Source organism: Rhinoraja longicauda, unplaced genomic scaffold (genome assembly GCF_053455715.1).
Source record: "Rhinoraja longicauda isolate Sanriku21f unplaced genomic scaffold, sRhiLon1.1 Scf000116, whole genome shotgun sequence".
NCBI lineage: Eukaryota > Metazoa > Chordata > Chondrichthyes > Rajiformes > Arhynchobatidae > Rhinoraja > Rhinoraja longicauda.
In genome coordinates this window covers 134,849-160,637 of record NW_027601334.1, presented here as the reverse complement: position 1 = coordinate 160,637, position 25,789 = coordinate 134,849, and positions in this window count along the sequence as shown.

Here is a 25,789-nt window from a genome sequence, read left to right as displayed (position 1 = left end):
GGATTGCAGACACACTCCCGGTGTCTTCCACTGTGAAAACTGATGCAAAAAGATTCTTCAATTCCTCTGCCATTTCTTCATATCCCGTTACCACTTCTCCTGCATCATTTTCCAGCGACCCAACACCCACGTTGGCCACTTTTTTACTCTTATATATCCGTATAAACTCTTGCTTTCTTCTTTTATATTATTGGTGAGCTTATATTCCGATATATTTTCTCTTCGTATTATCCATTTAGTTACCATTTTTTGTTCTTTAAAAACATTCAAATCCTCTGACTTCCCTCTAATCGTTTCAAAGTAATATGCCTTCCCGTTTGCTTTTATTTTGTTCTTGACCTCTTCTGTCGTCTTATTCTTCCCCAGGAAACTTTCTTTCTCTTTGGAATTACATGATCCTGCACCTTCCGAATTATCCACATAAATTACTGCCATTGCTGCTCTACCATCATTCCTACTAAAGCACCTTTCCAGTCTTCCAACTCCCCACTCATGCCTCAGTAGTCCCTTTTGCTTAGTTTAATACCGACATATCTGATTTCACCTTTTCACCTTCAAACTTTAGGTTGAATCTTATCATATTGTGGTCAATACCACCTGGTGATTCTTTTACCTCAAATTTTCTTACTAAATCTGCTTCATATCAAGTGCAAGTTATTGCAAAATCTGTACTTTATTTTTTTTTTGGAAATTTAATTGCGAGCAATTCCTAGTCCACCCAGCAGCTTCTTTGTACAACATTAATGCCACCGCCGCACGGTCACAGAGATTGAGTTCTGATCCTTCCATAGATCCCTCTCCATGTAAAATTTGAAGGCACGATATGCGACCGTTTTCGCCCATCGCCAGGTGCACTCCATCCATGCAGCATCCCGGATACACGTGTTGCGACAATTGTTTATTATCATATAGGCGAATGGCTGCTTTGCGTTCGGCAGAGAGAGGTTTAACCAAATAATTCCGAAGACAGTTATAGATTTGGTGTGTTGAAGATCCTATTTGGAATTAGTAAGGAAATGTGAGCTGCACGATTAGATCACTTCTACTATTACGCACTTCTGGTCAACAACACGGTGCATTTCTTATTTACTTGAAAATTAATGTTGAAGTTAATATTAGTGCGCCATCAACTGATTTTATTATTTAAAAATAACGAAACAGGTCTGATATTAGATTTAGGGATACATATTTTAAAAAAGGTTTATCTATTTATGAGATCCAATGGCATTTTGTCTGGAGTCGTTTCTTACTGGGTTCTTCGAAGGTCTACTTTGAACTGCAAAGGATATTGGTACAGGTAAGCGCTTCGTTACAAAGGTCCTGGATTGCCGAGACTTCAGAACAATTGTAAACTATGAACAGCAGAGTGTATTGTACTCGATATTGGAAGAGCCTATTACAGGGGAGGCGATGCCCGAACAGCACGAAAGTTTTTTCAATTGAATTTCCGGAAACATTTCAGGAAAAATATAGAAATGGATAAAATAGCACGGAAGAAAAAAAGGGGATTATTTGCAATTAAGTGTCATAAACATTATTCAACGATGTCCATTAAAAGGAAGTATATCCATCCTAGATCTAATTTCAGTTTAATGAAAATATTTTAGATATATCTTACCTTTCTCGCACTGGCGTAGTTTATCTTCTGGAAAAAAATGAATACAATAATAGCAAGGACATAATTCTTTGTTAATTATTCACAAAATGCTGGAGTAACTCAGCAGGTCAGGCAGCATCTCGGGAGAGATAGAATGGGTGACGTTTCGGGTCGATACCCTTCTTCAGACTGATGTCAGGTGGCGGGAAAAAGGAAGGGTATAGGTGGAGACAGGAAGACAGAGGGAGATCTGGGAAGGAGGAGGGGAAGAGAGGGACTGAGGAACTATCTAAAGTTGGAGAAGTCGATGTTCATACCACTGGGCTGCAAGCTGCTCAGGCGAAATATGAGGTGCTGTACCTCCAATTTCCGGTGGGCCTCGCAATGGCACTGGAGGAGACCCATGACAGAAAGGTCAGACTGGGAATGGGAAGGGGAGTTGAAGTTCTCGGCCACCGGGAGATCAGTTTGGTCAATGCGGACCGAGCGCAGGTGTTGAGCGAAGCGATCGCCGAGCCTGCGCTTGTTTTCGCTGATGTAAATAAGTTGACATGTAATGCAGCAGATGCAATAGATGAGGTTGGAGGAGGTGCAGGTGAATCTTTCTCTCACCTGGAAAGACTGTTTGGGTCCTTGGATGGGGTTGAGGGGGGAGGTAAAGGGACAGGTGTTGCATCGCGTGCCTCTTGTACCCATGCAGAACAAGGTACCTATTGTACCCATGCAGAACTCACTGACTTCATACCCTTCACTTCCAATTTCCATCCTGTTCTTAAATATACCTGGACTATCCCTGACATCTCCCTCCCGTTTCTGGACCTCACCATTTCCATCACAGGAGACAGACTACTGAAGGACATTTAATATAAATCCACTGACTCGCACAGCTACCTGGACTACACTTCTTCCCACCCAGTTCTCTGCAAATAGTCTATCCCCTACTACCAATTCCTCCGTCTACGTCGCATCTGCGCCCGGGATGAGGTGTTTCACACTAGAACGTCAGAGGTGTCCTCATTCATCAGGAAACGGGGCTTCCCCTCCTCCATTAGAGATGAGGCTCTCACTAGGGTCTCTTCAACATCCCGCTCTTGCTCCCCCATCCCCCCACTCGCAACAAGGACAGAATCCCCCTCATTATAAACTTCCACCCCACCGGCTAGCGGATCCAAGAAATCATCCGCCAACATTTCCGTCACCTACAACGGGACCCCACCACTGGCCATACCTTCCCATCCCCTCCCCTCTCTGCGTTCCGCAGAGACCGTTCCCTCCGTAACTCCCTGGTCCACTCGTCCCTTCCTACCCAAACCACCCCATCTCCGGGCACTTTCCCCTGCAACCGCACGCGATGCAACACCTGTCCCTTTACCTCCCCCCTCAACTCCATCCAAGGACCCAAACAGTCTTTCCAGGTGAGACAAAGGTTCACCTGCACCTCCTCCAACCTCATCTATTGCATCCGCTGCACTAAATGTCAACTTATTTACATCGGCGAAACCAAGCGCAGGCTCGGCGATCGCTTCGCTCAACACCTGCGCTCGGTCCGCATTGACCAAACTGATCTCCCGGTGGCCGAGCACTTCAACTCCCCCTCCCATTCCCAGTCTGACCTTTCTGTCATGGGCCTCCTCCAGTGCCATAGCGAGGCCCACCGGAAATTGGAGGAACAGCACATCACATTTCGCCTGGGCAGCTTGCAGCCCAGTGGTATGAACATCGAATTCTCCAACTTTAGATAGTTCCTCTGTCCCTCTCTTCCCCTCCTCCTTCCCAGATCTCCCTCTATCTTCCTGTCTCCACCTATATCCTTCCTTTGTCCCGCCCCCTTGACATCAGTGTGAAGAAGGGTCTCGACCCGAAACGTCACCCATTCCTTCTCTCCCTAGATGCTGCCTGACCTGCTGAGTTACTCCAGCATTTTGTGAATAAATACCTTCGATTTGTACCGGCATCTGCAGTTATTTTCTTATAGATAATTCATTGTTAATGTTTGTCGAAACAGCTGGAATAGCCGTTTGGAGCGATGCACTTCAATTGACATAAGATGTTCTTACCAACCCACTACATGAAAGTAAAATGACCATTGCCCTGATTGGCTGTCACTTGATTGGCATTCTTACATTCCGGCGTTTAGGCGTACTGGTGATTTATATGGTATCAGATCTCAAGTCGCTTAACTATAAAATCCTCGCCCCAGGAGGCAAGTTTAATGGCTGTTTCTCCCTTGATGAGGAGCCTTACCCTTTTAAAATCTCCAGAAACACATATGGTGTGTTATTATGATAGAATGTGATATTATTTCGCATAATAGACAACGGAATTTACGTACAAATTAAATTTATTGAAAACTAATTTAGTGTTTGAAATGTGTAGGGATGACCTGCAAACGCTGCTTTACTCTGTCTACCTTAATGTTAGAAAGTTTTAGTGAAATATGGAAATCAAGTAAAAATTATTGAACTTCAACGATACCTCAACGTCATTGCAATGAACATGGATTCCGAAGGAGCACTATGTATTTCCCAGGAAGTTTTTCTGGGCACATCTAGTGTCAGTCAATCCGTGAATGTCTCACTGAATGATTGAACAGCAGTAGCACCAGGTGAAATACGTGTTTCACATCCATTGCTGCTGATTGTCCAATAAGATGGAAGATCTTCAATCAAGGAAAGATGGATTCTCAGAGATCTTCAGCCAGAATAGGTAATGAAGAACCAAAGGACGTAAGAAGGGTATCGACCCGAAACGTCACCCATTCCTTTTCTCCAGAGATGCCGTCTGCCCCGCTGAGTTACGCCAGCATTGTGCATCTACCTTCGAAGAACCAAAGGACGTATATTTGAGTATCAAGAGAATTATTTAGTAGGCAGACAACTTTTTTATTCAGATGTGGTGGGTATCTGGTATGATCGGCCAGAACAGGTAGTTGAGGCAGGTACTATAACAGCATTTGAAATACCATTAGACAGAGGCATAGACATCAAAGGTTTAGAGGCATATGCACGGAACGCAGGCAAGTACGCCTATCTTAGATGGGGAATCTTACGGTTGGGTCAGAGAACCTGTTTCCCTGCTGCATGACTCGATGCCTCTGGAGGACTTGAAACCACGCTTCTGTTTAAATTATCATAGGTTTGGAATGACTCTAATTAAAAAAACAGTTTTCCTTTGAAATAAGAAAATATGAAGTCCATGAATATGCCCGTTCGAAACCGGAAACTTGTGCTTGTTCTACTCTGCTCGTCAGCAAATCCAATTAGTTTTCCCTATGGAAATTCAGCGCAAATTCAAATATTTAAATCCTTCAGCTCTTCCGATTAGTAAAAAACCCACTGTGAACAATTGACTTACTATATCTCATAATTTATTTTTGAAGGCTTGAAAAATACAGAACACCTTCTTCTTATCTAGACATCAATCGTCTAATCAGAAGTAGTCCATTATCTGCTTCGCCCGTCTGATTTACGACATGCGATGGACAATTGCGTTTATTTGTGTGCTTGATGCAGGGGAAGTTGGAGAGTGTGTTGATTTCGCGCAGATTGAGATTCTCAAGGGATTACCCATCTAGGTATTTTCAGTCATTTCCAAGTCACCATTTTACTTGTTAATCTCACCATATTCAGATGATGTGATTTCCGATCAGAAGGTTCGAATGCATAAAAATACTCATCAGCCATTATGCAGTATTTTACTAGACCGTTTCAATTAACTGGACTCGGGTGTTACGCCAAATTTAAGGAGCAGTGGCGTGCATTGGCCGTAAAAGGGAAGACACCTTTGTCAATACATCACCTAAACTTGAGTCGTTGTACCTCTATAACACCGAGCTTGAATTCGTGGGTAGTATCTTCGCACGTATTTTAATTGATTTATGGAATTTTGACGTCTTCGCTTACAAAGATATTTACAAATGATATACAGATAAGTATACGAAAGTAAAAGATCCGCATGCAGTACTTTAGATGTATATTTAATGGGACTAAATTAAGTGGAAATGTGGCCGATTAGTTTCCGCTGCAGATACGCACAAAAACTGGAATTACTCTGCGCGTCAGGCAGTATATTTAGGCAATAGGAATGGGTGAGGTTTCGGGTCGAAACCCTTCTTCAGTGAGAGTCGGGGGGAAGGGAAGGTATATTGACGGCACATAGTACAAATGAATGAAATATATGCAAAAAAGCAACGGTGATCAAGGTAAATAGGAGTTCTTAATGGTCCATTGATAACGAGTTATACAGACATTGAAAATCAATAAGACCACTGTGAAACTAGTACGATGATCAGGGTAGGGAGCGGAGAGAGGGGGAAGCAAGGGGTAGTGGAAGTTAGAGGAATCAATATTCATACCGCTGGGTTGCAAGCTGCACAAGCGAAATGTGAGGAGCTGCTCCCTGAATTTTGCGTTTGGACTCGCACTGACGATAGAGGACGCCCAGGACAGAAAGGGCAGTATGGGGATGGGTCGGTGAGTTACAGTGTTTCGCAACTGGCAGATCACATAGGCCAGGGAAGACTGAGCGGATATGTTCAGCGAAACGATCGCCGAGTCTGCGTTTCGTCTCGCCGATATATCGGAGTCCACACTGGAAACAGCAGATACCGTCGATGATATTGGAGGAGGTGCAAGTGAACCTCTGTCTCTGATCGGCCTGACGCGATACCGGTACAGAGTCGAAAGGCGAGTTAATGGGACAGGTATTGCATTTCGTGCCGTGGCAGCGGAAGGTACCGAGGAGGGGTTGCTTTGCGTGAGAAGCAATGTGTCAACCAGGGAGTTCCGGAGGGAATAGTCACTGTTGAAAGCGGAAATGTGTGTAGATAGGAAGAAGTGACGTTGTATTAGTTTAACTATGGTTATACTTTGTTTTACTGCCTGTATAACTTCAAATCCCCTAACCAACAGCCCACAGTGGACCATTGTGGGTTCCACCTTTCATTAAATATCGTGTTTTTGCATATCTTTCATTCATTTGTTCTATGCGCTGTTCAGCCATTTCGGAAACATTATCGTCCTGGTGATCAATATAATAGGTACAATTCCAAGAACATGTGATTGTGAACGATACTATTTCATTTTATCCAATAAAATGCTCACCCGTGCTTTTGTTAGATAGTTCTGGAGAAAGAAATACATAATATGTCGGCGACTAATATATTGTTCAGAGATTTTCATTAATTTCTGCTTTGTTGAACGTTCCACTCACTCAACTCACGTATTTTACTGCTATCATACTCTATATAGACAATCTGTAATGGCAGTTGCTATACCTTCTCAAAGTCCACCTTCGATAGCTATTACTGCTCGGGGATGGAATGGAGGTATAGCTTATGCACACACCGTACCCTAATGTAACAAACGAATCTTCCAAACGCTGTTTCTTGATTAATTGGTCTTTACTAATGTAGTATAAATCAAAGAGTAATTCATAACTTTTCGTTCTTATCAACTACTTCTTCTTCAAACAATAGAACATAATTCTTGTGTTTATTACCATGTGGTTCTTACAAGTGTAGCTGGCACGAGCGTGTGGTAAAGAACTGTATTCTCTCCATCCTCCGAGGCCAAAATTGACCCACAACCTCTGTGCCCCGCTGGCCTCCTCCAATCTAGACACTCCCCATTACGTATTAAGTCACACCCACAAGCATGCAAAAAGACATAAACTAGAAATATTAAACATAGTCATGACAATGACAGTAACTAAATTAAGCATAAATGGCTCCTACATACCGGCCCCTAATCGTTCTGCGTATATGACGAAGCAATTACAAATAGCTAGCAAAAAGAGCTATAAAAGCTTAATATTCATCAAAAAACTAAACAATATGCATTATATTTATATTGTCGTACAAATTTCATTCGCAATTCTTCAATCGTCTCCTCTCCTTCTAGAATGAGGCATATTTTGGTTATTGGTCTTACCAAGATGTTGTCCTTAGTTTGAAGTCGTACAGTACGCACAAAACCTTTTCCGTCTGCCATGATCTCCAGTATCCTGCCCATCAACCAAGAATCTCGTGGTGCAGTCCAATCAACCACCAAGATGATATCACCTGGAATAACATTTCTTCTCACTCTCAAACATTGTTGACGTTCCTGAATTAAAGGTAAATATTCTTCTGCCCACCTTTTCCAAAAAAGGTCCGCCATATACTGTACCTGCCTCCATCTGCGTCTAACATACAAATCGTCCTTCGCAAAGAGCCCAGATGGTAGCATTGGCCTAGTTGTCCATAAAAGTCTGTGTCCAGTGTAAATGCAATTTCAAGATGTACCGCTCTACTTGCCATGCAAGTGAAGATCACACCATACCTTTTCACCAGATATCATCCTCTTTTGACCTGAATATGACCGAAGTATTTAACTCCTCCCACTGTGAAGGGAGGATTATCAGGTCGTATCGTTTCTAGAGGCAAGTCTGCCATTTTCTGTTCTCCAACTCTTTCTCGCTGACGCTCGCACACAACATAATTCTTTATAACCTTCCTTGCAGCGGAGTTACCTTTGACAATCCAATATTTTTTTACGAAGTCTCAACAACATGTGATTTCTTCCTCCATGTCCGACCTGTTCATGAATATGTCGTAAGAGCAATGCTGAAATATGAAAATCATTCGAGAGAATAATAGGATGCTTAGCTTCTTCAGGCATCGCTCGTTTATTGGGGCGACCACCTACTCTCAGAAGTCCTTTATCCAGTATCGAGTCAAGCCTGTATAAGCAACTATTTATTTCAACGCCATGTTTGCCAGCTTGTAATGCTGATAGCTCTTCCTTATATTCTTGTCTTTGACAGAAAGAGATAACTGCATTTTCTGCCTTGAAATATCATCCCGACATAAACACTGTCCCCGGTATGATACCGTAAAGACTTGCATCTCTTAGTCAACCTTGGCTTTCAGCTTGCAAGGATCCGTTTCAAAGATACTCATAGCAGCCAGAGTTTCCTTTCTCTTCCGAGTCCACCGCAAAAGCATTGTTTTCAATTTAAGAAACCAAGCCACCACAGTCTTCAACTTATCCCATGATGAAAAATAGGTAATTAAATAGATTGTTGAAACCAGGGGATCCTTAATAATGTCGTTCACTACAATGTATTGCTTGATTTCCGGACCATTCGTAGAGATTTCAGTTTCCAGATTAAACTTTGGCCATTCTCTGTCTGGTTTACAGAGAAACTCTGGCCCACTGATCTATCTCTTATTACTTAAGAAGCGGTCCGCTGTTAACCCTCTAGACGATTCATCCGCAGGATTCTCCTTGGTAATAATATACTTCCTTAGTAGCATCCCTTATAAAAGAGACCCTGTTTGCTACGAATGTTAAGAAAAGTTTGCTTTCATTATTAATGTACTAAGCACTGCCATGCTATCAGTCCAAAAGGTAGAATTCTCCAGCTTAAGCTGCAGTTCTTTTTGCAGCAATATGTCTATTCTGACAGCTAAGACTGCGGCTGCAAGCTCCATCCTGGGAATCGTCATTTGTTTCAATGGTGCCACTCTGCCCTTTCCCATTTAGAATGCAGTATGTACTTTATTGTCATCGTTTTCCAATCTCAGATACGAAACAGTACTGTAACCACTTCCACTTGCGTCAGAAAATTGTTGCAGCTGTGCAAATTTAATGCAACCAAAGTTAGTCGGCTTGATACACTGATCCACCCTCAACTCTGAGATCTTGTCGAGATCGTCTAACCACTCAGTCCATCGCTGAGAGAAGATTTTCGTTATACTCTCATCACATCCAAGTTTCTTCTTACAGAGATCCTGCAAAATTTAATTGGCTGGTAGTGTGAATACTGCAAGAAATCCTAAAGGGTCGTAAACAGAACCAATCACAGACAGGATGCCCCGTCTTGTACATGATCGCTCTTGAATCGAAATTCTGAATTTGAACACATCTCTTTTAACGTACCAGTGCAATCCCAATGCTCTCTCCATGGGCAGATCGGCTTTGTCCAAATCTAACTCCCGAGCCTCCTTTCATCTGTTATCCAGTGGAATGGTTTCCAATACTGGCTGTTGCTAATCCATTTCGATAGCATGAACCCTCCCTTGTTGCAGAGGGAAGTCAAATGCTTTACCATTTGAATCGCTTCTTCCTCCATAGACATGGATTTTAAACAATCGTCTACATAGAAATTACTCGTTACTGTGTTTGTCACTTCTTCAGAAAAATTAGCTTTATTGTCCTCAGCGGTTTTCCTCAATGCGAAGTTTGCACAAATTGGCGATGACACTGCTCCAAAGAGATGTCCCTTCATCCGGTATTCAACGAGATCTTGTTGTGCATTACCATCCGGCCACCATAGGAATCGCTAGTAGTCGACATGTTTTTCCGATACCTTGACCTGATAAAACATTGGGTTTTATCTCCTCCCATCTAGACACTCCCCATTACGTATTAAGTCACACCCACAAGCATGCAAAAAAGACATAAGCTAGAAATATTAAACATAGCTATAACAACGACAGTAACTAAATTAAGCATAATTGGCTCCTACACAATCACTTGATAGTGCCAACCCAGACATTTGTAATAATATACCCACCCTATCATTAATTTGGTGCTAGTGTTAAACTTTAATGGTACTTCGTGAATTATCTCAAATGGGGAGATGCCTGCTACTGCTCCCGAAGGACAGCATTTGCTCGTGTCGCTTTTGATGTGATGCTTTGCAGTATTTCAGAGAAGAATTGTACTCTCTATATTTGCCGTGGACAATCCCTAAATATTATGCTGCCTCTGTGAATCTTTCTTAAAATATTTTGCCACTTTTGCATATATCAGAAATAGTTACATTGATGCTAAGATAGTGCATCTATTCGAATAGTTCTCAATTTTTCAAAAATCTTAAAGACGTGAAAAGCGCAATCACAGTGATACTTGCAGTGCGTGACGTTCAAAAAGTTGCATTTGCCGAATAAACGTTGTTTCACTATTGCTTAATCGTTGTGTCTAATTATCAGATGATATCGCATCTCATTATGTCTGTAGTTTTTTTTAAAGTTAAGGACGCAAATAAGGTGCCAATTAATTCACTCCTGTTAGCGGTAGCGGGCGTCATGTTATTGAAAACCCATTTGTTATCGGATCGCAGTTACCTGAAATCAAATCGCCCTTATTTGCATAGTTAGAATTGAAGCGCCGTCGTTGCAATGTGGTATGCACACGTCTTTATCCGGATAGAAATTCGCAAGAAACAAAGCAACTGCTTGCAATTTAAATACGTTTAGACAATTTCGGCGATTATCGACAGGTCAACCATGAATGGAAATACGAACTAAAGCCTCCTATCAAGGAGACGTCCGGGGGTCATTAATCATATCGAGACATAGGCATGATCCACGTCTCCGGACGATACCCTGCAATAAGAGAGAGAGTGTAGCATGAAGGTAGCCAATATATAAATTGAAGAGCGAGCAGTGAAATATAGAGAGCTAAGGGATCCAGGAGGAGGTGCTGCAGGAGCCACGGCCCTTGCACTTATCAAAAAAGTTCAAGGTTCTTACTCACTGTGAGGAAGGGAACGGGGGCTGTGGGGCGGATGAGCAACCTGGCCACAGCACCATAGAACAGGGGGTCGTTCAGGAGAGAGGAGTTAGAGGAAATGTTGTAGTGGTAGGGGATAGTATTATTAGGGGGATAGATAGGGTACTCTGTAGACGAGAGAAGGAGACCCGACGGCTGTGTTGCCTGCCCGGTGCTAGGGGTAAGGACATCTCCGCGGGGCTGGAGAGAAATTTGCAGTGGGAATGGGAGGATCCAGTGGTCGTGGTCCATATCGGTACCAACGACATAGATAGGACGAGGAAAAAGGTTATGTTAGGGAGTTTGAGCTGTTAGGGAACAAATTAAAAAACAGAACCTCTAGGGTAATAATCTCAGGATCACTACCTGAGCCACCGGCTAAATTGGCGAGGGTAAATAAAAATTTGAGAGCTGAATGCGTGGCTCAAAGACGGGTGTGGGAGAAATAGGTTTGGTTTCTTGGGACACTGGCACCAGTACTGGGACAGGGGGAGCTGTTCCGTGGGGACTGACTCCACCTGAACAGGGCTGGATCTAGAGTCCTGGCGAGTCAGATAACTAGGGCAATAGAGAGGTCTTTAAACTAACTAGCGGGGGGGAGGTTTCAAGAGAGATGATAACGTCAGGGGAGAAGGAAATAGAGCAGGGTTTCAGTGGGGAATATGAAAATCAAAGTGTGCTAGGAGGACACAGAATGTATTCACTATCACACAGAATGTATGAAGATAAAGGTATAGTGGTAAAAGGGGCAAAAACATGAACTATGTTTAGTAAAGCAGACTTTCAAGAAAAATACATTCCACTGAAGAAAAAAACAGGTAAAGGAAAGGACAGCCAACCATGGCTAAGTAAAGTAATAAAGGATAGTATTCGGCTAAATGCAAGGGCATTTAATGTAGCCAGATATAGTGGCATAACAGAAGATTGGGAAGCATTTAAAAGTCAGCAAAAAATAACAGACATTAATTAAGAAGGGAAAAATAGATTATGAAAGTAAATTAACGAAAAATATAAAAACTGATAGCAAGAGTTTTTATAGTTATATAAAAAGAAAAAGGGTGGCTAAGGTAAATGTTGGTCCATTGGAGGATAAGACGGGGAATTTGTTGGTGGGGAACATGGAGATGGCAAAAGCATTAAACGAATAGTTTGTATCAGTCTTTACTATAGAAGACATTAAAAATATTCCAACAATGGATAAACAGGGGGCTATAGGAATGGAGGCGTTAAGCACTATTAAGATCACTAAGGAGATGGTATTAGGTCAATTAATGGGACTTAAGGCGGATAAATCCCCTGGGCCTGGTGGATTACATCCTAGGGTCTTGAGAGAAATAGCGGTGGGGATCGTGGATGTATTGGTGATAATTTTCCAAAGCTCCCTGGAGTCAGGAAGGGTCCCTGTGGATTGTAAAATGGCTAATGTAACACCTATATTTAAAAAGGTAAGTAGACAAAAGGCTGGTAATTATAGACCGGTTAGTGTAAATTATAGACCGGTGGGTAAAATGTTGGAGGCCATTATTAAAGAAATACTGACGGGGTATTTGGATAAACATAACTTAATTGGACAGATTCAGCATGGTTTTACGAAGGGGAAGTCATGTTTGACTAATTTGATTGAATTCTTTGAGGAAGTAACATCTCGGGTGGATAAAGGGGAACCGGTGGATGTGGTATACTTGGACTTTCAAAAGGCTTTTGATAAGGTGCCACATAAAAGACTATTACAAGATATAAAATCATTGGATTAGGGGTAATATATTAGCATGGGTAGAAGATTGGCTTTCAAACAGGAAGCAGAGAGTTGGGATAAATGGATCATACTCGGGATGGCAATCGGTGACTAGAGGGGTTCCGCAGGGGTCGGCGCTGGGACCCCAGCTGTTTACAATTTATATAAATGACTTAGAGGAGGGGACCAAGTGTAATACATCCAAGTTCGCAGATGGCACAAAAATGGGAGGAAAAGCAGGTAGTGAGGAGGATAGAAAAAGCCTGCAAAAGGATATAGATAAGCTACGAGAGCGGGCAGCGACTTGGCAGATGAAATTTAATACTGGTGAATGTGAAGTTATGCATTTTGGAAGAAAAAATCATAAAGCAAGTTATTTTCTAAATGGGGAGGAGCTGCGTGGTAATACAACGTAAAGGGACCTGGGGGTACTAGTACAGGAATCACAAAAAGTTAGTATGCAGGTGCAGCAAGTGATTAGGAAGGCCAATTGAGTCTTAGCCTTTATTGCCAGTGGGATAGAGTATAAAAGTAGGGAGGTTTTGCTGCAGCTGTATACAGTATTGATAAGACCGCATTTGGAATACTGTGTGCAGTTTTGGTGTCCATATTTAAGAAAGGATGTACTTGCTCTGGAGGCAGTGCAGAGAAGGTTTACACGGTTAATTCCAGGGACGAGGGGTTGACATATGAGGAAAGGTTAAGTAGGTTGGGACTTTTCTCATTGGAGTTCAGAAGAATGAAAGGCGATCTTATTGAAACGTACAAGATCGTGAGGTGCCTTGATCGGGTGGATGCGCTAAAGATGTTTCCGATGATCGGGGAGACCAGAACTAGGGGGCATAGTCTTAGAATGAGAGTGGACTCTTTTAAAACTGGGATGAAGAGAAACTTCTTCACTCAGAGGGTGGTTAGTCTGTGGAATTCGCTGCCTCAGGGAGCTGTGGAAGCAGGAACGTTAAATAAATTTAAAACGGAAATAGATTGTTTTTTAATAGACAAGGGAATTAGGGGTTACGGGGAGCGGGCAGGGAAGTGGACATGAGCTATTGTTAGTATAGTAAGACCTGAGTAATCTCCTGGACAAGTTTCGATCGCCTAGCTTGGGGTCGGAGAGGAATTTCCCGGATTTTTTTCTCAAATTGGCCTGGGTTTTTATCCGGTTTTTCGCCTCTCCCAGGAGATCACACGGTTCTTTTGGGTGGGAAGATAGGCGATAGTGGGAAGGGGGCTGGGGTAGGATCAGCCTTGATTGTATTGAATGGCGGAGCGGGCTCGAGGGGCCGGTTGGCCTACTCCTGCTCCTATTTTCTTGTGTTCTTCTGTTCTTGTGTGAGAAGTGGAACTTGATTGGACGCCTGATCTGTAAGTGAAATAAGCAGGCGCAGCGAGAGTGATCAGTGCTGAAACAGACGTCAGCAGGTAATACATGCAATAAGCTGAAGAGGGGCAATGTGGAGAGGGAAACAGTGGGGGCGGGATACACATCTAGAACAAATGAAAAAGTAAAGCAAATAGTACATATGTAATCTATATACCTGGCTACCAGCGATAAAGTATTTGGCCTCAGAGCACCTTTCTGGAACAAACATATAGTCCGTTTACCTCCAATAACGTTTCAGCCGCCTGTCCTTGGAGAACTTGTTCTAACCACAGAAACTTCTACTTTGATCCCTCCCACTCTCTGCAAATCCTTTTTGTAACCATGGGCCTCAGCTGTGTGTGTTAATTTGTTGTCTGCGTGGAAATGACCTTGTTCCAAATCTGCTCCAGCACCCATTCAAACTCTGACTGCATTACATCGTCACATGCTTTGGTATTGCTTCCCACACTCGCCTGGAGATGTTAACTTTCATCACACTTGCCGGCAACTTCCGAATTGCCTTGAAATGCTCCTGTAATATTTCTGACATTTCTAGTAAATTTCGGAATCTTTCTTGTAGCATTCTCAGGAGCCAAACTACGAACGGCTATTTCATATCTAACTATAGATTTCTAATCTATCTCGCCTAAACCTGCTCGCATGTCACCCGCTAAGATTCCACTATTCTCTCTGTTTCTCCGACCACTTCATCATCTCTCAAAACAAGAAGTCCCATTCCACGACTTGGAAACATCTTCTGTTTTCAAGAAATGTGTTTCCCTCTGTATGTGAATTGAGACTCAAAAGCATATCCTCAATCGTTCGCATGACTATTCTCACAGCAAATGTCGATAGAAAAAAGATAGAAATCCCCTTGCCTTCTGCTTCCACCCGAATCGGATCGGCAAGCAATCAGCTCCAATTGGATCCCACCGCCATCCGCACCTACACCCCTTCCCCACTTCCGCTTTCAGCAGGAAACATTCTCTCCGGACATTTAATCTCCGTTCATTCCTCCTGATTGGCTCCCGAAACAGTACCTTGGAAAGCTTTATTTAAGCCAGCATATTAGGGACCTCATCAGCCATGCATGCTGAGGCAGGGATTTACCAGCATCTCCTTCATCTTGCACTAACACACGGATGGCTTGCAATGTCGCACCATACATCGCGGTGTCAAGTGTCGGTGAGACCACCGCCTTGCAGGGCACCACTGCCTCCGTCCCCAATCTCCAGTTTGAACATCCCTCTGCATGCCGTTTAACCTCCACTGCCCATAAGGTGGCGACCAATTTACACTCCGACCTTTGCAAACCCATGATGACGCCAAACATAAAATTTCACGGATATCACCTGATATTCTTGTTTATTGACCGTATCTAATTTTATCAATGTTTTTTTTTTCAATTTCAGGTAACCTGCTACACTTCTGCCCGGTGCAATTTTCCCGTTCCCACGTGTACACCCTGGGGTTCTGTACACCACCTACATCTCAATCTTTCTACTCATTTCCTTTGCCTCCCCTATTCCATCACCTCATCATCCCTTCTTTAAGTCGTTCCAATTATCAAATACCAGCCTCTTTCCATACCATTTCCCTTGCATTATCGAACTATCGCCATCATTTGTATTTATCACATATCAACACCAATCTGTGTGTTCATACTCCCGGTCCCCTCCACTATCAGACTCTACCTGCCCATCGACTTCACCTCAATTGTCTGCACCAACAGGCTACCAGCGTCCAATTTCCAAAAATGGAATTTCTATTATTCATTCCCGATGGAGGGTCTCGTCTCGAATGATCCAAAAATCATTCTTGAACTGCTGAGATCTTCCAGAAGTTTATTTGGCGCTTCGGATTACAACATCTACAGTCACCTGTGCTTCCATTAATTAAAATGACGCGGGTATGAGCCCGTTACTCCAATATCGTTGATAGGAATCTAAACGCGGAGATGTCGAAATAGTTTGCCACGTGCACGCATATGAAAAACGTCTGACTTTTCCCTGATCCATTTCCAATCATTCGATTCACAATTGCCGATCATTGCAAATGTAAGCAACATGGCACTGTTTACCTCCATTCTTTTGATTGATTCTCAGCACGTAAATTTCTGAAATGAATTGTTGAATGTATGATCAGGCTTGCACCTCTGGATAAATGCTTTACAATTTCCGGTTTTTTATTCCATAGAATCGGTGTGTATATCGTTGTACCAAAGGAAAATGTGATACAGTTTCTCCAGTTTGCGTATGGCCTTATACTAGCAATTGCGGAGGACCAGGACAAAAAGGTCAGTATGGAACTGGTAAAGGGAATTAATATGAGTCGTTCCGGGAGATTCTGAAGTCTTGGCGGACCGAGCCCGAGTACACGGCGAAACGATTATATGTATATGGTCTTGGTTTAGTCTCGCCAACGTAGAGGAGACCGCATCCTGAGCTGCCACTGCTGGAGATAAGGAGAGATGCAAAACGTATGAACAACTCTCCCACTTGGAACGACTGCTGGCGACGTGGATAGATGAGAGGTAAGAGAGGAAAGCTGTTACATCTATGCGGCTGAAGGGGAAATTAGGGGGGAGTGGTTGAATTATCTAAGGAGTTGCGGAGCCCGTGTTGTCCATGGAAAAAATGGGGGGGGGGGATGCAGCGACTTGTGGTTTGACTACGCCGAATGTTGCGTAAATGCCGCAGAATTACGTGTTAGATGGGAGGAGCTGGTGAATTGCATGGTAAAGATAGGTGGATTCTACCATTGTTAAATCTCGAAGAGGGTGGTCGACAGCAGAACTCAGTATTCAGACGAATCACAGATGAGGGATCTACCCACATTTCCAGGTGAAACCGTATGCTCAGGAAATATGACATCTCGGGTGTCATAAACAGGAAAGTTTTATGCTGAGCGTAAATGGAGCGGAGACCGCGAAATTGAGAGTGAGCGACGACGTCAATGCAAAGGCAGGTTGAGGGGAGGTGCAGTCCACAGAGTGGAAGTTAGTGGAGCAAATTGTACTCCCGTTACTTATCTGTCCCCTATGTTGTAAGCTGACGAATCGAGAAAGGAGTAAGACATCATTGAGATCGCCCGTGATCATCGGAGGGCATAGTTTAAGTTAGCTATAGCGCTGATGAAATCAACGATTTCTACAGTGGTGCAGGAATAAACCCACTATAATCGTCTATGTAGCGGAGAAAGAGGTGGGGGATGGTGTCAGGGCTGATGGAAGGAGGATTGTTCCACCATGTCAACATGAAACCAGGAACAAATCGGGTCCATACGAGTGTACCCGGTTAAATCTTTAACTTAAAGAAAGTGAAATGCATCAAAAGACAAATTCTTGTGGCTGTGGACAAATTCCGCAAAAAAAAGGAGATGGCTACTGCAGGGATACTGATTGGGCTACTTCCCGAGGATTAACGGAGGGGACATGAGACCTTCCGTGTGTGGAATGGAGGTGTAAGGCATTTGCCGTCATTGGTACAGATAAGACAGTTGCGGGGGACTTTCAATTCTATGAATTAAAAGTTAATGACTATTTGAAGGAAATCATGGTTCGTGTGAAGGCAAATATGTACAATTATGACTGGAAACCATTCCATTTTGGATTCTGATTTGTCCGGGTTATCTTGTTTTGTCGAGGACGGAACACTTATTGCCGCGCCACACCAGTTGTCTGTTAATATAATCCGTAAATGGAACGTGGTATCTACGTTAATCAAATGTTTTATCATTCGATTTTTCTCTGGGTATAATGAAGTAATTCATAACTTTCCCATTACCTTTTTCTTTGTCGATCAATGCCCTAGCTGCGAAAATAAGACAACAAAATAAAAGAAAAAATTGTTATAATTTGCATTGGCATTGCTTTTTTATGATCGTCATTGGGCGCACCATAGTTTCCTGTGGCGTTTCCGACTGTCAAAATAAACAAAAGTGAATAGAATAACGTTAAGGTATAACCTTCGGTAATTGAAGGCACTGCAACATGTAATCCATAGAAACAAAGAAGACAACAGCAACTACATTCCATTCACTGCTTCTCACTGTTACTCGGTACACGTGACTTTAAACTAAATTGAAATTCTGCCTTTGTGTCTGTTCGAACATACCGAGCGTTAATGTTCGATTATTCACTCAAGCACACGTGGTCTTATTTTAAAAATATATATCATCATAGGCACGTCATTAAAAACTACACGTAACTACTCTTAGGGGGTATACTGGCCTGTCCACTACTACCTTAGAGCTTTCAAAGTGTTCTTTACATGATTCTGTTAACATTTCTCTCCATTCGATGTTAATTGCATATTTCTTACCATCAAATAGTACACCGCACTAACGGCACTCGAACCATCGCACATATCCTCCATTTTTCTCGCATACATAACTATACACGTTACCGCTTTCTCTGAGGTCGCTTTCCATTATTCTAAACAACAGATCACCTAAACATAGCCAATCCTCTATTACTCACGCGTCAGTCCATGGGTTTCTGGAATTATTGGAATCCTTCCTTAACAGGAATTCTTTCTATATATGGAAGGGCCAAGCGTGTAAAAACAACGCCTTCAGAGAGGGGGTACCAATGGTCCTTTGGAGCTGCAGCAAGAAACAAATATTCCGGCACTGAAAGCTTCGTGCAATAAAAATAAACCATACCATTTGTCTTCGCAACTGCTTGTTGCACCGGGTAATGTATGTTAAGTGTTTTTGACCAAGGATACCGAGATCGTTTTGCAGCCATCCTTGACCTGTCTATCATCGTTAATCAACATAACAAGCCATATACTTTTTTGGGATCAATTTGACGAAATTCCTATTCATTCCGATTAACTGTACATGCAATAAAGACGCTTACTGACCCAACTTGCCGAAATAACTTTGGAGCCTGTTTTTGCATCATCCCCGCTGGAGATAATTCAGCCCCATAGGGTGGCACAGTGGTGCAGCGCCAGAGATGCTGCCTTGCAGCGCCATAGATCCGAGTTCCATCGTGAGAACGGCTGCTGTCTATATGGAGTTTGCTCATTCCCTCTGTTACCGCGTGTGATTCCCCCAGATGCTCCGCTTTCCTCCGACATTACAAGGACGTGGAGGTTTATATGTAAATTGGCTTTTGAAAATTATCCAGAGTGTGTGTGCGATAGATCTAGTGAACGGATGGTTGTTGGTCGGCCCGGATTCAGTGGGACGAAGGTCCTGTTATACGTTTGGATCTATAACGCAGGGTGGTTTGTTAATCGATGCAGACAATGTTTTGTTCCTCTACTTCTGCACCTTCCACCAAAGAACATTTTTGACAGTAAACACTGTCAAGATTCAAAGAATCCCGCTGATCCAATTTGCTACTTATTGCTCGCAGATGCTCAATTGCCAAATACTGGCATTGCCAAATACTAGCCACCTTTGGTGTATTTCGCCATGTCGCCATGTCGACTTGCAAATGGCGGTTGTTAAAATGTGTAAGAAAACATTAAGATACGAAAGAAGGTCACATGGAAATCAATGGGCGACGTTCAAGACAGGACGGCGAGTACGGGAAATCGAAACTAAGCCGTGAAGCTCGAGGCGGTGACAGTGTGCAATGTAGATTGTTATCAAGGGTATAAGCTCCGTTGTTAAAGCTCTATTAAATGCACGTTTCCGGACGGAAAAAAAGTACAACACATTTCAAACAACTCAGGGTATTTTTCAGAGGGTAATTCGATTTTCTCCATTGTCATTGGCTTATCTAAGATACCCGTATACCAATGGACCATCTCAATTTCAGACGTTAACACATACGAAGGCTTCGATGTTGCCTTGAATACACAGTTTCGGAAAGTGTCATTTACAATTTAGGGTTATATCCAATTATGAACATAGCGTTGTGTTGCACTGTAAGTTGCAATAATATTATTAAAACTATGCAATCGATAGTAACCATGTAAGCAATATATTTTAAGATCCGAACTAAGCATATATTTTGCTGCGTTATTTCAGACGGTAGGACCAAGATTCGTTCGTCTCAATCTGACCCATACGAAAGGGCGATAGACTCGAAATGCTATTTTTATAAATTGTTGACGCATTGGGAGCTGAGGAACATTGAGATGGACAACCGACGGTTAATATGAGTCCGGCTTCTGAGGACAGTGGACTACTTGGATGCCACGCGAATAAATGGTGGGAATTAAACTGTTTTACTTTACTGAATACAGTACGTCTTTTTGTTGGAATTGTGTTATCTGAAAATCGCAAGGGGGCGGATTATTGAAACGCAATAGAAATTTAGAAACTGCGAAATCGTTTATTTTCTGCTTACCTGTGTCTTGCAAAAGTTTGTCAAGATCTTAATGAAAAATGCACAAATTAAGGTTGTACTGTGGGCGAAAGCATAGCTTCTGAAATACCCAGTAAAATAAGTGAAATTAATTGGTCTGATTGCACATGGTTCGGCATTCATAGTATACAGGTGAGATCGACTGCCCCACAGAGATGTCGGAAGAGCCCATTTTCATTTGTTGTACCTTGTTAATCAGCTTTACGCTTTCTGTATATTGTGGACGGAAAGTGGACCATGAATTCTCACTCATTCGGGATAATCTTTACATTTACCTAGCCAATTAACCTACATACCTGTACGTCTTTGGGGTGTGGGAGGAAACCGAGATCTCAGAGAAAACCAAACGTACAAACTTCGTACAGACAGCATCCGTAGTCGGGATCGAACCCAGATCTCCGGATCTGCATTCGCGCTAAGGCAGCATCTCCACACCTGCGCCATCGTACTCTTCTGCCACAATGTTAAAACATGTATTCGTGCTGTAAACGGTTCAGGCCTACATTACATTTTACAAGCCAGAAAGAGAAGAAAATATTTCGATGGGAAGGAGCAGCAACAGTTCTTAATTGAAAGGGCAATTCAGAATTTGGTATGTGACATATGTTAAAATTAGAGACAGGCCAATGTAAAGTTGTATTGAACCGATCCACGCCATTGTTAACATTCAAAGAGAGCAGGAGAAATGATGCAGATGCGCGGGTATAATTGAATTAATTCAGCCAAATATTTTGCGAAAATAATTCTTATTTACTCTTAAAATGCTCAACGGTGTTTAGGTACCCCTTGCTCATTTGAATGACGAATCGTCCCTGTTGGGAGATAGAACCTTCTTGTTGGTTAGAATTTGAAAAGTTGAGTCATGTACAGTGTGGACACATCCTTTGGAGCTCCCTGTCAAGGGCAACTGTTGGAATTATGGGCTCGTCCTATTTGCCTTCATTTACCGCATTTGCCTGCAAATATATCTTATCCATATATATCCAAAACTGTCATGCAATTTGTAATTGTAACCGCTTCTATCGCTTCCTCTGGTAGGTCTTTGCAGAAACAATCATATGAGAAAAAACTGGATACCCCCAAAGTTCCTTTTCTATTTCTTGTCTATCAACTTAAACCCATGCCCTCCCGTTTAATAATTCTCAGGTGTGTGCAGCAGACTGTGAGAATTCTCTTTTTTAGCCTCTGATGGAGTATACTTCAATAAGGTCACTCATTGGCATTCGATAATCCAAGAGAAAATGACGCAGCCTATCCAACCTCTCCACATAGCTCAAGGTAAGATCCATATTTTCCTAAAAAAATATTTCACCACATTGCGTCTCAATATCTGCGGTGATTGGCACGATCTCCTCGCCTACACTTGGACACCGTACGTTATAAAACCAGTAATTGTGTATGGCCACTATGAAGCAACTAAATTTCAATTGGGCCTTCGCAGAGTTGAACAACTTCGTTCTTTTCTAGACTGAATGGCAACTGCCAGTAATTAAGACGCATGCTGAACTATTTTAATTCAGCAAAAACCCAGTTTATTTAAAAGGTGTTTCAAAAGTTTTAGCGATTGATTGAGGATATCAAGTCAGCACTACTTTAAAAAAAATTATCTTGCATATTTATAATAATCAGATAAATACACCCACTTTCTAAACAATTCGGTAATCTGAAATTCGGTATCTACGTGCATCGATGAAGAGTTTTCTTAGCGGCCTGTTACACATTGGCGCAACCTGCTGCCTGGGATCAAATTTATCTTCCGTTCGAACTTTATCTCTCACAAGACCGATCAAAATATATAATATCCACCCCTGCCGGCAAACCCACAACATTAAGTATTGGATTTACGATCTTCTCGTAATTCGACAGAGAGCAATCCGAAGATTCAATTTTGGATTCGCCACACTGGTTGAGGTGGTGTTGGTAATTCAAATTACACTGGAAGCACCCGCAGTGCATGGAGAATGTGCATCAACTGTAAGGAGACCTTGAGACGTAACAATAATTTATTGATCGTCGTAATCTAATCGACCTTGAAATTTCGTATGATACGTGATAGGGCACAGCCACACAACTATGTAGAGTCTCCGCGAAAAATGGTATGAATACCCACAAGCACATGCATTCGTTGCCCTCCGTGCTCATGGCCGCCGTTTGCTTGCTCAATCGGGCAAGGAGTATCAGATAAACATTTCAGATATACAGAAGGACACTGAATATTTTTAGAAAACCATCAGTATATTAAACGACAAATACTACAGAGGTTATACAGCATCAAAGGTAAACTGTAGCATTATGTGAAATCCGTTAAAAACAACAGATCACATCAAATCAATTATCTTCCTACACTCATTATGACCACGCCCCGCAGAATTTCACCTGCCATATATCAAATTTTATAGCGAATTAGTAATTTTAGAGAGTTAAAAAAATACCTGTATTAAAAGAAGAAAAGAATCGATCTGAAATAAAAGTTGATATTTACTAGAGTGTTGAGCCAAACCTGGGAATTTACAAGCGATGTAAAATATTTTTTTTAAATCTGGAAATTTGTGTTTAGGAATAATCAACACGATATGTTCTGCAACATTTTTTGTTGTTCGTTAGTTACGCTACACCTTTAACACTTTGTACGGCATAGCCCGGTTCTTTTGAGATATGAATAAAAATCTTAATTACCCTTTTCGTTCGGCGTCACCTTTTCCTCTACTTTTATTGAAGAAAAATATACATCCACATCAAAACGTTCGAATGCAAATGTGCACAATGGAAAATGCAATAGTATTGATTCGAACAGCGTTTTTGTGGTGATTTCTTACAAATAATGTTAATCTGTTGTGACTCCATGTATCTTGCCAATGTAATACGGACACAACTTTAACACTAATGTGGCTAGAAAGCAGTTTTGTTAATACGTTTGTACGAACTGTCCATTGCTGTTTACCTTTTCAAATTTAACAATGCATTCATCAGACCAGTAGAGCAAGCATTGACGTTGACTCCTTAAATCATATAACATATCCGGGTGGTGTTATGTAGAATGCTAGTAATCTGCCGCACACTCATTGCCAATGTAATACAGACACAACTGTAACATTAACCTGACTGGGAAGCAGTTTGTTGATACGTTTGTACATAGTCTCCATTAATGCTCATCATTTCAAATTTTGAATTGCATCCTCCAGGCCAATAAAACACGCATTGGTGTTAACTCGTGGAGTTATATACCTTATTCAAGCGGATTTTTGTAGAACCATATTAATTTGTTAAAAGTCCTGCATGAATATATGGTGTACCACCAGTAAACTTAAGCCCAACAGGACGATTCGTCTGCAAGAGATGAATAGATGTTTGGCATTCCAAGGAATGTTCTTCTCCTATTCATATGAACTTTGGTCTTCCGATAGGTATTGTTGAAGTGTGAGATGGAATCAACTCTATTTTAATGGCAAACAAGTTCCCCCAGCACATACGAGATTTCTCAATTTCGGATTTTGACTGGCTAGATCTGCAGGAGTAAGTAGTTATAGGGAAAGACCGTCAGCTCCTTGTTATATTTGAAGTATTCATTATGTTGACATGGGCACATTTTGCTGTTCATTTGTTCTCTCTGCGACAAAACACTGGAAGCTGCAGCACGAAAGCAGCGCAGTGTAGGATTCGCAGAATATTTATATCCATTATAGAAAGTGGTTCGTCCCTGTAACCAGAAGGAGTATAAGGGCTAGCCAATAAATACTCGGATTATCAGCAATGCTAACTTTTGTATGAGTGATAAACTCTATGCATAGAACAGAAAGCATGGTTATGTACATGTAACGTAAATACTGGTGCATGCGAAAGCAAGTCAATTCTACGCACCTTTGTGCATACTTCGTTCCCTCATTCTCGCTAGAAATGTAACGAAAGTAATGTTAGTGGTAGTTCAAAAAAGCAAGAGGTTAATTCTAATACAGAGACACTCTCCGAAATTCGAACGCTGCTTATTGATGGGATGCTGTAAGTTCCATATTAATCACATATAAAACGCCCGGCTGGTATAAAACGTAGTTGAAAATATGACATGTGTTGTAAGGGGAAAATATTGTTTTGTCGGCGCGAACAGTAACAACGTATCATTTGCTGCCAATGAGTGCGATCGAAAACGGGAAATATCCATGACATTCGGTAAGCACTTCAAGAGGACAACCTTTGTTGAAATACAGCGGTTCCAATATTGTGGAATGGACTACCTTAGGAACTACCTTTTCGACTCCCAATGGACAATGGATCGTATGATATTTTACTGTGCTTTCACAACCCGATAGCACACCAAGGGGATACAAACATGATTAGAACTCCCAGCCTTTTGTGAGCAACTATCTATTGCAATTTCAACATTACTTCAGAATTCTGTTCCAGCATAAATACACATACCTTGTCTTGCATAATCTCCCAATATTTAAATTGGATATCTTCCGAAAATCTGTCGTGTCTGCCTTTGTTGGAAGATAATTCTAAGGTCCCGCCCATTTAAATGGATAAACGTTTGAACATTTCATTTGCTATCATCGCAGCCCTGCTTTTGCCTTGTGTATGTGACAAATAAACGACTATTGACTATTGACTATTGAAATATGCTAAACAGGGAATTTGCTCTCTGCGCCATTTACCTGCTCAGCTAATCTGATTTTTTTTTTGTTGCAGGGTTCGATAGCGGCCTTGCACTTGTAACCGCCAGAGAAGATTATACAGAAATATTGTTGTATTCGGTCTATTCGGAATGAATATCACCTTTGTGTAGGGAGAAAGGACAGGCAAAATTATGCACAATATTCCACATGTGGTTCATTGAGGCTGCTACCGTTTTTTTTCCCAAGCAACCATTGCATGAATGTCAATTTAAGGTTCTCCCTTTGACGCATTGCCTTGTTTATAGGCATTCCTTCGGTGATGTATGTACATAATTCCTCCTATATACGAAAAAATGTAATAATTCTGTTTTTAAAAACCGCATTAAAGTTCTCTTAAGCATGGAAAAGCTTTACATTCACGAAGATAATATAATACCTTCCACGACATTTGACGTCAGTCATCCCGACCACACGATATGTCGCGGAGACTCACTATTCTCCTCATCCTAACACTGCCGCTCGGAATAATTTCATCACCAAGTTTTCCTACGTTCCATCAACGTTCGTCATCCGCTGACGATCCAGTACCGATCTCTGCGGTATACCTCTGAGGAGAA